The sequence below is a fragment of the Macaca nemestrina genome, chromosome 4, assembly GCF_043159975.1.
Source record: "Macaca nemestrina isolate mMacNem1 chromosome 4, mMacNem.hap1, whole genome shotgun sequence".
Lineage (NCBI taxonomy): Eukaryota > Metazoa > Chordata > Mammalia > Primates > Cercopithecidae > Macaca > Macaca nemestrina.
The window spans coordinates 45,491,729-45,507,328 of NC_092128.1; the positions used below are offsets into that span (position 1 = coordinate 45,491,729).

General features: G+C 36.2%; 1 protein-coding gene and 1 long non-coding RNA gene across 2 annotated transcripts in view; both read left to right on the forward strand.

The window, feature by feature from the left end:
- The window catches only part of LOC105475251 (protein phosphatase 1 regulatory subunit 3A), a 129,537-nt gene that overhangs the window by 81,455 nt on the left and 32,482 nt on the right, over positions 1-15,600 (forward strand). The window lies entirely within an intron of this gene.
- Positions 301-15,600, forward strand: part of LOC105475253 (uncharacterized) — a 36,395-nt gene continuing 21,095 nt past the window's right edge. Inside the window, exons 1-2 of the long non-coding RNA XR_983226.2 lie at positions 301-395; positions 4,621-4,706. This is a non-coding gene — a long non-coding RNA (uncharacterized lncRNA). The remainder of the gene's footprint in view (positions 396-4,620; positions 4,707-15,600) is intronic.

Genomic DNA, 15,600 nt, shown 5'->3' on the forward strand with positions numbered 1-15,600 from the left:
CTTAAAAAAAAACATTCAACAAAATACAGCCCCCTCCCATATTGAAATGAAATGATAAACCCCCCATGATTTGAGTTGGGTAATGTTATATCATGATATTTTAATGGAATTGGCCTTTATCCCTGAGTGGAACAAAATAACAGGTCAGCTAGTTTCTAAACCCTGCTAAGTATAGAGTATTTCTTTAGACATCCCTTCTCTAAGAAGGAAAACAGAGTCCCTCACAGCTAGTGGCTGTGGTAACAGAGTTACTAAGTAAACAAACATTGAGTGAAAGGAAGAACTCCCAGGGAAACCAAATAGAATCCTTCTCACTAAAGAATCTGCTTTCTGGTTTGCCTTGACCCTCTCTCATCAAGTGTGGTATTCTGTTTTAGTAAGAAAGACTGTCCTCAGTAAGCGTTTATTTACGGTTTTTTTTTTGTTGTTGTTGTTTATTAAGACAGAGTCTCAGTTGTCTAGACTGGAGTGCAGTGTCACGACCTCGGCTCACTGCGACATCCTGGGTTCAAGTGATTCTCCTGCCTCAGCCTCCTGAGTAACTGGGACTACAGGCGTGCACCACTACGCCTGGCTAATTTTTGTATTTTTATTATAGATGGGGTTTCACCATGTTGGCCTACATAGAATTTAGAGAGTATTATTTGCTATCATTCCATACCTTCTTGCAGTTTTTCAAAGTGGGTAATTGACATTCTTCATTGCTATATTCAGTTGTAATTTTTCCTGCTATATAATATTTCTGTGGAAGAATATATCTATATCACAATTTAGGTGTCATTCTCCTGTAAACAGACATTTGGATTGTTCCTAGTTTTATTTTTTGTTTATTTACTTGTTTTTGCTTTTGTACACAATGCTTCTATGACTTAATGAAAGCATAATACTGAATAAATAAAATGGATAAGACTAAATAATGTAACTTTAATAAAGCTCAAAAACAAGAAAAGCTTTGTTATATCTTGTTAGGGGATATATATATTTAAATAAAACTAGTTTTTAATGTAAGAGAATGTCAAACATAAAATTCATGAGAATGAAACATGAAAGGAGAGAAGCATACTGCCTAAACAACATTTGTAATAACTCTTTCAAAATATTTACAGAAGGTTCCAGAAGGTTTATTTTTAAAATTATGCTTCATAACTTAAGTAATATTTGGTACATATAAAATGTTAAATATTTTCAAAATTAGGAGAAACATTATTACATCTGTTTTTCAAACCAGCCCTGTGTGTCAGGCTGAATAGATATAATTGCCCTTGTTTTACAGATGCTGGAGGTGAGATATAGGTCATTTATCCAAGGCCTAATTGCTGCTAAATCTTGGAGAAGGGCTAGAAACTTCATTTCATTAATCAATCAATTAATTTGATAAACATTTTCTCTATTCTCCTTTTTGAGAAAGGCACTACCATCCACCTAATGATATGGCTACAAACCTGAAAGTCATTCGGAATGCTTTACTCTCTCTACTTCAACCAATTAGCTATCAATTTCTATTAATATTATCTCCTCAAGAGACTTAAATCACTTCCTTTCTCATTATCCCTATGGGCATTACCTCATAGATCAATTCGTCTTTGTTTTACCCTCATATGGTGACAACTGCCTTCTCACCTTGTCTACAGTCAATTATTACAGTCTTGTCCCAATCAAATTTATTGTCAAAGTGAAAATCAGAGTGCCCCCACCATGTTTTTTTGTTTGGCTTTGTTATTCTGTGTTTTTTTTTTTTTTTTCTTTGAGACAGAGTTTTACTTTTGTTGCCCAGGTTGGAGTGCAATGGCGCAATCTCGGCTCACTGCAACCTCCGCCTCCTGGGTTCAAGCAATTCTCCTGCCTCAGCCTGCTTAGTAGCTGGGATTACAGGCGCATGCCACCATGCCTGGCTAATTTTTGTATTTTAGTAGAGACGGGGTCTCACCACGTTGGCCAGGCTGGTCTTGAACTCCTGACCTCATGTAATCTGCCAGCCTCGGCCTCCCAAAGTGCTGGGTTTACAGGCGTGAGCCACTGCACGGGGCCAGAGTGCCCCTTTTAACAAGTGACTCTGACTTCCATTCCTAATATTGGTTAATAGCTCCATATTTCCTCCAGGGCAAAGCTGATGTTTCTCTTTAGGGCATCGCAAAGCCACCCACAGCCTGTCTTCTGCTGATACCTCAAATTCATTTCTTACTATTTCACCCACTCACACCATACCCTCCAAATACTTGGTGGTTTCCAGGACACAGACCCTTTTAAAATACCCTCACAATTATTTTTGGAGAGCTACATTTTATCAGATATATTACAGTAAACTCATATACCACATTAATAATTTAGAAATAAGATTTGAATGAGATTGTAGTGGATTGGTTGACATAATAACAATTTTAATAGAATTAAATTAAATCCATTCATTCAGTAAATACTTAAAAGTGGCTACTACAGGCAAGGCCCTAGTTTAGGTACTAAAATACCTAAAATATTTCTACTTTTGTGGAGCCTGCATTCCATTTTTCTACTTTTGTGGAGCCTACATTCCATTTTTAACTAGATCTTAATATAATTAGTTACTCATTCATTTGATTTTAAAATTCTCCCTTTTATATTTTAGAACAAAAAAACTAGGCTTTTTATTGGTTTGTTTTAGGTCAGCCAGCCTTTGAAAGCTTATGGACCCTTGGCATTCTGCCTCCAGGACTGTCCTATGGGTAAAACCATCCTGCTATGGCACTGCAATCATTCCTATCTCTGAACTTTTCATACACGGCTTCGTCTGCCTGCCACAATTTCATACCCTATTCCCTACTCCCTGAAGCCCAGATGAACCTATTCACCTCATTATTATGTGTCTTTCCAGATAAAGTTCAGGCTCCTCTATGTCCAGATACTTTTCCCTATCTAACCCACCAGCTTCATTCTAGACCTAAATTTAGTAAAAACATATCATATTGCTTCCTTGGTCAAAACTGGCTATTGGCATCCCATCATGCCACAATAAAACCAAGAGACATTACCATGGTTTTAATAAGATTTTTATATAATATGGCCATTGGCTAACTTTCCTTGTTCATTTCCTCCCAATCTTCTTGTGCTCCTCTCTGCTGTAGTCACGCTGGCATTCTTGCTATTTTGATAGGAGCCAAATTTGTGCTTTTGCCCCAGGACCTTTGCACTTGCTGCTGCCCAGCTTGGAATGCTGTTTTTTTATATACTGGAATGACTTCCTTCCTTACTTCATTCTGATACCTGCCGAAAACTTGCCTCATTAAAAATCCTTCCCTAACCACCATGTCTAAAATAGGACTTTGCTGCTACTCTCTTTCCCTTTTCCAGGCTTTAATTTCTTCATTGCACTTACCATTTCCTAACAGTATGTTACATATTTAGTTGTTGATTTTCTGTTTCACTCACAATAAATGTAAACTCTAGGAAATCTTGCCTGTTTTGCCTGTTTTGTTCATTGCCAAATCCCTAGCACCGAGAATAATGTCTGACACATAGCAGAAGTTCAATAAATATATTTTTGATTAATGAATGAATGAATAATACCACAATAAACTACAGTCTATGCAGGTATTACAATCAGGGAGATATGTGTTCCTCTATGCCCTTTTCATGATGCATTAATGACAATCTCTATTTATTTGCCTTTACTCTGTACTATCCTGTTAATAGAAAGATAATAGATAGAAACTATGTCTTATTCTGCTAATAAATAGAAACTATGTCTTATTCATCTCAATATTAGGATCTAGTGGGACAAGAGTAGGCTCAATTAGTATTTGCCATGATAAAATGCATTATATAGTATTTACTGTGCAAGGTACTGGGCTAGGTGTTCAGAATTTAAATCATTTCTTAGTATCAGAACTTTTCATGGGATCTGAGAAACATTTTGTAACTTGAGAAACAGTTTGTAAACATGTTGTTGCTAATCCGTTAACATTTTCTAGTTAATTATTTAAAACAAAGGGTTGCCTTGTATATCCATGGGTTATATTGATGGGGTTATATTGGTGGGAAACATATATTTCCCAACTCAGTCATTACTCATACTTGAGACTATCTCAAAACAAGATTTACAGAAATTCAATGAACTAAAGAGAATAACAAATATAATGCCAGGTATGTTACAACATCTAAAACACAAATATTGTCTCATTTAACTCATAGTTCATTGAAAGGAAAGAGAAAAGCAAAGAACCATTCTGAATAAATCCTCAAAAACAATGTGATCTGCTTCTAGGAAATCTTTAATTAATTAATTAATACATTCCTTCACTCATTCAAACATTTTTAAACGCATTAGCAAAGATAGATCAGGCCAAGGCCGGTGGCTCATGCCTGTAATCCCAGCACTTTGGAAGGCCAAGGCGGGTGAATCATGAGGTCAGGAGTTTGAGACCAGCCTGGCCAACATGGTGAAACTCTGTCTCTCCTAAAAATACAAACATTAGCTAGGCGTTGTGGCGGACACCAGTAACCCCAGCTACTTGAGGGGCTGAGGCAGAAGAATCTCTTGAATCCCGGAGGCAGCAGTTGCAGTGAGCCAAGATTGTGCCCCTGCACTCCAGCCTGGGCAATAGAACCAAACTCTCTTGGTATTTACTCTCTTTCGTTAATTCATAGCTTGTTCTTCTCCCCTGAGATGTGGCCATTTTCTCTCTTCGACTCCTCCGCAAGTTGATGACCAAAACAACTTCTCCTCAGCATTAGTAAGATTTTAGATAGGTTTATTTCTCGCTATAAACCCATTGTAATCCCCACATGTGGAAAGAGGGACGTGGTGGGAGGTGATTGGACCTTGGGGGTGGTTTTCCCCATGCTGTTCTTGTGATAATGAGTGAGTTCTCAGGACAGCTAATGGTTTAAATATGTGTGGCACTTTCCCCATCTCTCTCTTCTGCCGCCATGTAAGACATGCTTTGCTTCCCCTTAGCCTTCTGCCATGATTGTAAATTTTCCGAAACCTCCTCAGACATGTGGAACTGTGGGTTAATTAAACCTTTTTTCTGTATAAATTACCCAGTCTCAAGTAGTTCTTTATAGAAGGGTGAAAATGGACTAATTCAGCCCTGAGCTCTCTTTTCTTAGAGTGTTTACTTTTAAGACCTTGCAATTGTAAACACTTTCTCTGCCTCTTTGAGATGTAAGTCTCCCAGCTCTTGCCAGTTTTACAACCCAAGAATCTATTTCTCAAGGACCTGGGAACCATCTCTTTGAAACATTAATTATCAAGAAAAATAGCACCCTTTTCTCCCAGTCTTTCTGGGAGGATAGGAGCCTAAGTTAGACAATCGCCAATTAGCAAATAGGAATGGCCTGATTGCATTGACCAGCCTCTTCTCTAATGTCCTCCAGTACTTTTTCACTAGCTCACTTCTTTGTTTCACCTGAAACAAAGGCTGGAGACTTTTTAAACACTGGGGTGAGTTAGTGAAAAAGTACTGGAGGACATTAGAGAAGAGTCTCCAGCCTTTGTTTCACCTTTGTATCTTTTCTTGCAGCCCTGACTTGTACTGCAGTATTTTTGCATAAAGCCTTTCTTGCCTGTTTGATTGTATTTGGTGCAATTTTTCTTTGAGAGTTCCTACCATGTGTCTTTGTTCTGCTGCTCTGTGAAGTAGTAGGACCGTTTTGTTTATTTCTTTGACTAAAGCATGTATCAAACTTGAGTCATGTATAGACCTCTTTTTTAAAGAGTAGGAGGGAATAAACTCCTTACAGACCTCCAAATCTATGGAAACATTTTTATTTAAATTGTATACTGCAAAACAGAACTTTTTTTTTTTTTTTTTTTTTGAGAGGGAGTCTCGCTCTGTCACCCAGGCTGGAGTGCAGTGGCCGGATCTCAGCTCACTGCAAGCTCCGCCTCCCGGGTTCACGCCATTCTCCCGCCTCAGCCTCCCAAGTAGCTGGGACTACAGGCGCCCGCCACCTCGCCCGGCTAGTTTTTTTTGTATTTCTTAATAGAGACGGGGTTTCACCGTGTTAGCCAGGATGGTCTCGATCTCCTGACCTCGTGATCCGCCCGTCTCGGCCTCCCAAAGTGCTGGGATTACAGGCTTGAGCCACCGCGCCCGGCCCAAAACAGAACTTTTAGAACTTGTAATATTTTTAAAGATTATCAAAATAAAAATACAAATTGGAAACACTATTGTGGACATTTTTACCCTGAAAATGCATGCCCTGTGTCCTTCCAAATTTTCCAGACATCTTGCCAACCCAGTTTGAGGAACTCTGCTAAAAACCCTAACCAATTCTCCTGGTGAGATACTCATTATTATGCAAAAATGTGGTAACAGCTCACCTTGAATTTTGTTTTGACTTTCAATTTTAAAAGAACAGTGCTTCTAAGAGCCAAATAAATGGACAGAAAGAATCATGGACCCACAAGGAAACCTTTCTAGTAAAGAAGTGTGACCTTTCATGTATAAAGCTATAATTTAGAATTTTCTTTATTTACTTTCTTTATCTACTCCCTTGTGTTCGTAATAAAAACCCTATGATTTTGCCTTCTAAGAGTGTGAACTTTGCCACTGGTGCAAATTGCCAGTCAGCCTTTGCTCCCCTTTTTAGCCCTGCCACGTAAGAACTGGCAGATGACAGTCTAGGATTACTGTATGCTGCTTAGACAAATTATTTGCCCATATAACATTGGCTAAGGAACTCATGATTTTAAAGTGGGAGCATTAACTGAAGTAACAGAAAAAAAAAAAAAAAAGAAAAAAAAACTAATAATAAGTTGATTTTGCTTATGGTAAGTTAAAAAAACAAACAAATAACAAACAAAACTTGCTTTTTCAAATAAAAGTGCCATATTTTGTCTTAGTAGTATCAACTTTAATCAATACTCGGCATTGTTTTTTGCTTGTCTGTGTACAATATATGCATAATGTATTTGAAAGTTTACTAGGATAAACTGTATAACATGTGATAGGAATACTTAGAAAAAATGAACAAGAGGAAATGTCTTATGGACCTTTACCTACTCATACAGATGTCACTCCTTTACAAAATAAATTTTTCTGATAAGGTGCTGAATAAATTAATAGAGGTAGACATGTAATATTTGTAAGTTAATGCTTAATAATTTATGATTTTTAAAAACTCAAGTATAACCTACACTATTTACAGAAATCTGGACATACAAAAAAAAAAAAGACAGAAAGAAAAGAAAACTATGCAGAAGTGTATCCAGCACCTAGGACTTTTTGTTAATGAAGATGCAGCAGCTGTGAGGGGGCTGCAGGTAGGGCAGGAGGAGAACCTGTCTGCAGGGAAGTAAAAACAACTAAAATACATCCTCTGTTCAGAATTGTAAATACCAAGAGTGCACACCTGAAGAAATTCTTGAGATGTAAAATCTTGAAAGATTTGTGAGTTTTAGACTGTTGATATTAAAAACAAATATGATAGAATGAAATAGTGGATATCCCACCCACCCCCATACACTTTGGTCACACTTTCCTAATCCATGTATATATTATGTGATCCGTAATTCTAGATTAACTAAAATACAAGAACCCTCTGTCCTTAACTCCATTGGGAAGTACACATGTAAGCTTTTCTCCTCTGAAGAGAAAGGTAAAATCAGTGTTCTTTAAGGCAGCAGTGGCTTTAATGAGGATGAGTCATATCACTTAGGGAGGCAAACCTATTTATTTTTATTACACAACACTTTTAACTGGGGCCATTTTAAAAAGGCCAAATGACAGGGGCCAAGATTAGATGCGTCCTCAGTAGACAGCTGGCATGCTCCTGCCAGAATGAGGATTTAGAGGAGTGAGGCTGGTAAGAAATAGCCAACAATTTGGGGAAGGGGAAAGTGGAGAAAAATTAACTCCCTGAAGAAAGCAACAAATAAAAATAAAAAATAAAAAACAGGTCACAGTAATTTCCCTCAGGACTGAAACATGTGACATGAGCTTTTGCACTAAGTTAGAAATTTCAGAGTAAGAGGCACTAGAGAAGAATGCAAACCCATGGGAAACAATGTTCCTATTGTATTTGGGAAGGCTCAAATAAATAGTTCCTGTGTCTTTTTTCAAACCAACCAGCTAAATGATGTGCTATTTCTTTAAAAGAACTTGCTTCTAGGAAAAAGGAATTAGGCATATTTTCCCATTTAATAATCAATTACAGTAGAGAATTTAAAAACTAATCCACTAAGGTGCATATGGTACAAAGGAAGTTCCTTACACTGCAGCAAAAAAGTGTTCCAAGACTCACCAAGTGACAGTATATATTGGACACATGACATCACTGAGGCAAATTCATTGTTGACCATTTCCAAAAGTTATGATGCTGTTTCTAGCTTCTAAAACTGACAGTCCTATCTACATTTAGCCTTTTCAAGGATATCATGCTCCTGCATTTAAACCAAGCAATAATTTATTGCATAAGTATGCATTTGGGTTTAGGGACCTTTTAATGAACATATTTCGCTCTTTTTCTAGAAGCAGTATAAAAACTCTTGTCCAAGACTAAAATAAGTAAATAGCTCTCCAGAAGTAAATGGTATACTTCTCTGAGATATGTGGATTCGAAGAAAGTCAATGGTTTTGTGCACCAAGTAAATATGGAAGGAATCAACTGCATCTTCTTGATCTCATCTATAGAAGCTGCAGGGAAGCTGAATTTGTATTTTATAGCCATGCACCTGTAGAAAAAGATGAGACTCTGCCGGGGATCCTTAGGGATACAGAGGAAAGAAACGATACCTCAGTATTGTCAACAACTTATATATATATCAGTATGTTATTTTATGTATGTATAGGAGAACTCAACAATTGTTTGTTGAATTGATAAGAAATGACTTTTAGTATGGCAGCTATGAAAATTTCTGCACAGCACAAAACATTGCCACAGAGAGTGAAAGTTAACTGCAAAGTGATATGAAAGTTTTCTAGTAGATTGAAACTTGTGTAGTTGTGAGATCTCAAGGGTTTGGAGGCAGACTGGGGGAATAAAATGTCAAAAAACAACTTAATGTAATTTTTTTCTGACTTAAACATTAAGAGATGAGGACTTTATAATATATTATCTTGCTATGTGATTATTCCTCAATTCAGGAATAATTAAAAACAGTAGTTTCTTTGATGATATATACCTTGTATGTTCTTTTATATATTTAAATGTGCATCTTTTTATATACTTTTTCTTAGCAAATGAAATGAGTCTATACATTTAAAAAATTAAATAAAAACAATACTATTCATTCCTTACAGATTGATCCTCTGCTATAAGAATAGTATAAATTAAGGAACATATGAAAAGGCTAAGATGTTTGATAATATACAACTATTTAATAAATAAAGCAATGAGCATATAACACAGTAAGGTTGATTTACACTTGAGGAGAGATTTCCTAAAAATGAACTCCTTAAGTGGAATTTCAAGGTTACCTTGTACAGGGAAAGATGGTTCTCAGGCTGTCTGTCAATTAGCAAGAGAGAAAATGAAATGAAGTTTAATTATTGTACATTAAAAAATAGTTTTGCAGGTTGGCTGTTGAGAGAGGAGTTGGTGGAGCCCAGAGTAAACACAGAGTAAGGAAGAATAAGTGAAGAGTGTAAGTGAATAGAAGAAGAAGAGAGGCTTAGGGAGGTGTTTCTGTGAGGGAGAAGGGTAGGGGACATGGAGGAACAACGGTAGCTCATCTTCAGCTAGATATCATTTATTATGCAGTTGTGAAAAAAAAATAAACCTGGTCTTTGTTATCAGACTTTCAGAGTTTGGTACAGACATCACCTTTTTAAAATTGCGATTAAAAAATATTTTGATGTACACTATACAGTCAGGAAACTATATTTCTAATGTATATTGTTTCAACACTCAAAAACATTCTATCCTGGAAAATTTCAATAATATACAAATGCAAGATTCATATAATTAAGTTAGCATCAGACTTAAACAATTAACCCATAGTCGATTTTATTTTATAAGTGACGCCTCATATTTTATAAGTGACGGCTCATCTCCTGCTGCCTATCTGCCTTCTTCTATTTTGAAGTGAATGCCAACATCATACCATTTTATCCATAGATATTTGTATCTCTCTTTAAAATACAAGCTTAAGGAAAAACCAAAACCACAATACCATCATCATATGTAAATTATACATAAATTTTACCACCTTTTTCTGGTAGAATTTTATTAAGTGATTTCACTGATGGAATAATACAATATAAAATAGGAATGGCATGGATATATATATATTACATATATATGTATATAAAATATAATATAAAATAGGAATGGCATGGATATATATATATATATTACATATATATGTATATAAAATATAATATAAAATAGGAATGGCAAGAAGTGAGACATGGAGCAGAAATGGACAACTCAGGAAAGCTGAAATTTAAGGTGAAACATTTAAGCCCAGAGAGAATTCCCATATTTATAGGGACACCAAAGTTTCCTCTCTTGTAAGCGGACTAAAACCACTTTTATTTGAGGATTTCAGCAAAAGAGTGTTTCAGAGTGCTGGAGGCCTGAGGTTTGGGTACACCCAAGCAGTCAACCACTGGGTTACATATGATTGTGAGCAACATAGATGTTCATAGCACTTCTCCGTGGACTAATCTTATCAATTCAGAGGTGCATTTTGTTAGACCATACATTTAAATTGTACCTAAATGCCAATGTATTAAAAAGAAAGAGGAATTTGGTAACATAAAACACCTTTTAAAAATGTAATTAATACACTCAGTTACTTGATATGTAAGTTAGACTATTCTTTGATCAGGATTAAGCAAGTTAACTCTGTGGTGTTAATTCTATGACTACTGATTTGGCTTTCTGTTGGATCCAAGCTAATTAAGTGGTAGATCTGCAGTTATGAAATTCTTCTGCCTAACTGGTCTTAAGTGTGTTTATTAATTATACAGGCACAATTTTTTTAGAGTTTTCCCTAGATTGATGCACGCACAGGCACACACACACTAGATATAGCACAGGCACACCTGTAACCATACTGTTTATGATGAAGAGAATACAAAAGAACCTGAGCTTCAAATTTTTATTTAAATATTTTAATTTTTCCTTGATGCCCATGATAATCATACATCAAATTACAGTCATTCAAAACAGAACCTACTAGAACTTACCTTGAAAGGTAGATGAAGGGTCAGTTATTATCTCAACACATCCTGTATCTCAACACAACCTCTCTCCCTCTTTGGTCCAGGAACCAAAGGGCACATTAACTCCTAAAAACAGATTTTGAAGAATTCCAACCATGAATGGTTAATGCCCATTAAGTTGGAGGCTGCACAGTGTAAAGGGCATGGCTTCAATTTCTCTTCTCACTGGAGTCAAGTAGATTTCTCTCTCTCCGACTTTTGGTGTCTTTGTTGAATGAAGTTGGTAAGTTAACACTACTATCTTGAAGGATCTTTGTTAGTACAAAATGAGACTACCAGGGTAAAGTTCCTATCAGTCGCTGACTACATAATAGTTGTTCAATAAACACTATTTCTCTCCACCTCCAAGCTTGTTTTGTGCCATAGATTCACAGGCTAATGATACAGAATGAATCATGTACTTGTCTTAAGATTTTAAGGAAGAAAAGGTTTTCCTTGGGTAAAGTTAGGGCATGTCAATTATTGTTCCAGTAACCTGAACTGCATCTCTTAACCTTTTCCAGTTTATTAAAAAAACTCCTTAGATTGCCAAAATGAACTGAGATATTTATTGGCTCTTATAAAGCATGAGTTAATCAAGTTAATTTACGAGCTCAAGTGTTTCAGAGTACATTTGCCAGTGAGATTAGAAACATCTCCACTAAACATCAGAACTTCTTATATTGTTACCTGGCTAAATACTTAGATGCTGCTAGGAAAAATAGGGGAAATTAATGAGGTGACAATAAAAGTAACAGTGAAGAGTTCTCTTCTGAAGAATGCATAAATTGATGTTCCTTTCAAGCCTTCAGGAAGCTCTGGTTGATTCTGCATTATGATGTCTGCTCGTAATGAGATACAATAAAATGCCTATCATCCACTGTGTATTACAAAGCCATTTGTGAGTTATGAGTGATGAAAATTGGATCTGAGTTGATCTGGAGATTGTCTGGACAATATATATAAAGAAAAAACAAAATTCTGATGAAACAAATTGAGAAGTGAGCATGTATATTTAACTTCGCGTAATGTTTATTTAGCGATAGTTATTAGCACATATTTTTAAATGATGGAGCTAATTACAAATGAATCCCTTCTCATTAAATTAGGTTTTGAAGGAAATTTACTTAAAATCCTCTTGTTAGTAGTTAAACAGTGGTCTTCATTTTATCCATTTCATTGATCACCATGGAATTAACCCCTCAAATTAGTCTGGATCAGTGTGGATTTACATTATAAACTACAAAAGTTTGTCCACAGGGATGACAGACATGGCAAAAGAAATTAACACTTCAAAACACTGCCAATTTAGTGACCTACTTTTAGGGAAGATTAACCTATAGCGAGGATGTGAAACTAAATTAAATTCCAGTTAAATACAAATATTTTCCTTCACATACTGAGTCATCTGATTCAGACCCCACAGGGTGCAGTGTTACTTTGCTTGGTGAACTGCATAATTATTTATAGATTTTCTCAACGTTAAGCTTACCCCTTATCTAACTTTACACAGGCAGTCTAGTTAGTGACTCTTATAGAGATACCCTGCTGCATAATATAGTCCCACATGGTAGGTCAGGGCCCAGCTGCCCCTTTTTCCATTCTTTGTTGTTGGTTTGAAAATATCAGGACAATGACTGCATGACACATTGGTTTTATAATTTCTAATCTAATGTCTCTACAGGGGACTCTAATTCCATATAATATATATAAAACAAAGAGATAAATGTTACTTATTATTGAGAATGGAGGTTCAAGGACCTATTGTGAAGCTTTGTACTTATTGATGGAATTCTAAAACTAGGTTATAAAAAAAAAGTCCTTTCTTGATGAAGCATTAATGATAAATAGCAAGCCTTCAGGAAGCTAAATTACTTAACACTTAAAGACACTTTCATTTGAAGCATTTTAAGGATATGAACTTATAATGGAATGCAAATTGTATTTCTTAGACGGTATAATATTTGTTCTACAGTGAAACTGAATCAGTGCTAATTGGATGAAATCTTTAAGTCTGTAAAAGTAACAACTTGTGTGTGTGTGTGCGTGTGTGTGTATGTTTTAAAGAGAATAATTTTTTACTTATATGATGCATATGGCTGACTTAAGGCCAACTAGATATGTTTCTCTTGCTTAGGAATAGAGGAAAAGACTGGGCACAATGGCTCACATCTGTAATCCCAGCATTTTGGGAGGCCAAGGCAGGTGGATCACGAGTCAAAAGATTGAGACCATCCTGGTCAACATGGTGAAACCCTGTCTCTACTGAAAATACAAAAATTAGCTGGGCATGGTGGTGCGCACCTGTAGTCCCAGTCACTCAGGAGGCTGAGGTGGGAAGATAGCTTGAGCCCAGGAGTTCAATACCAGCCTAGGCAACAAAGGGAGATTGCCATCTTGACAAATAATTTTTTTAAAAATCAACTAGGCATGGTGTCATGTGCCTGTAGTCCAAGATATTTGAGAGGTTGAGGCAGAAGGATCATTTGAGCTCAGGAAGTCAAAGTTATACTGAGCCATGCTCGCACCACTGCACTCCAGCCTGGGTGACAAAGCAAGACCCCTGGGTGACAGAGCAAGAAAAGAAAAAGAAAAACTTCACAGAAATATACTGGTTTTAAGAGCATTTTCTTACTATTCAATGTAGAAATAAGTGGAAAAAGAGAAGAAGTTGATCATGGTATCATCTAAGGTAAGGCCTCCCGGAGCTGGACAGAATGAGATAAAGTCCAGATTCAGTTGCCAATTGCCTTTGTTACCCTTAAAATAGCCTTAAGAAAATTCCTTATATGTAACTGCTATGTATAAAAGTCTGAGGGACATATACCAAAATGTCAGTGTATTAATTTGCGATTAGAACGGGGGCAATCATATGGACTTGAATAGTTAATTTTCTTGATTAGCATATTCTGTCTCCATTGTCAAGCTACTTGGGAAACTAAATCATAATCAGGAAAATGCTATTTGAGAACAGAATATGAACAGAAAGAGTTAAATAAGTTAAATATGCAATGGTCTCATTCAAAGGTGGCTTCACACACCCTTCTCATAAAGAGGCTTGCCAGTGGGAGTGGAAATTAGTAAAGTCCATCAGCTATCATCATCTCCATCCACCTCCATTCAAGGGATAGCCTTGCTGTACGGATTAGAAACAGCTGACAGCTGAAAGCCGAGTCCTCACACTAAGAAGTGTTTGAATGGGCTGCTAATAGGCACCTCTATGACTCTCTTTTTATGTCCATGCTGACCAATTGCCTTCCTGATGGTCATAGTCCTTTTGAAGGGATGTGTGTGTAAGCATATTTGTGTATAGTTGGATTATACACTGTATGGTCTATAAGCCACCCTATCTCTTTCCATTGACTGAACATATCTTCTCTGATCCATTACGTTTTGCTTTTACAATTTACTTATCCGTCACAAACTCATTTACATCCAAGTTCTTTGAGGAACATTTCCATGTAGCTAGCTTCATACTTATTAAGAAATGTTATTATTCACTTTATTTCACTGAAAAAAATAAATTTCCTTGCCTTGACATAACAATTCTGACAAACTAGTAAAACTGTTCTACCTCTTCAAGTTGTGTAGTCTCATATGGAAATAAATTTCCATACAATAATGCAATAATTTAATATAATAAATAAGTTGAGGTTTTTGTGATTGTATCTATCTACTTAATGGTAAATAGCATCTGAGCACCGCCCATATAAATCTTATGTTAAGTATCATGTGAGCTGACATATGACATGAGGGAAAGTAAATTTGAGATATATTCCTAAGTTTAGGCTCCTTATTATCTCCACTTAGTCCGTGTCTTGGTTTGTTTTGGATACTATGTTATTGGTTTTACAGCATTATTATGAAAGCAGACAGATATGTGCCTCTTGTCTTCACATGAGAAAATGATGTTTTAAGCAATAAAAATAAACTGTCCTATCTAACTTTTACTTTATAAACTATGTTCCTTGGTTTTGCTTGAAAGCATCCCCTGGATAATACAGAGTAATGCTGTGTGAGGGAGGGCTTGGGCATAGTACTCTGAATTACCTCATGATGTTTGCTCTAAGAGGAATAGCTCTGCTTTCTAATTTCTATTAAAAATCAATTTAGTTTCTAAAAACGGTACTCTAATTTAAAAATTTCTCAAGACATTAGCCAACCCCTTTGCTAATAAATGATTCCTATGGGCAGTAGCAGCACTTTAGAAGCTACCTTTTTAAAGCCACAATGCTGGATGGCAATAGAGTGCTTTCTGGCATTCCCTTTAGTAGAGTAGACATATTCCTGGAGTGTGAGTCAACAGACCTAGATTACAATCCAGGTAAGTGTGTGTTTTAAACAAGTTATTTAATCCTTGGCTATTGGTCGTTCTTATGGGTGGAATTGTGCTCTCTCTACTAAATTCATATGTTGAACTCTTAAGCCCCAGTACCTCAAACTCTTAAGCCCCAGTACCTCAAAATATTGT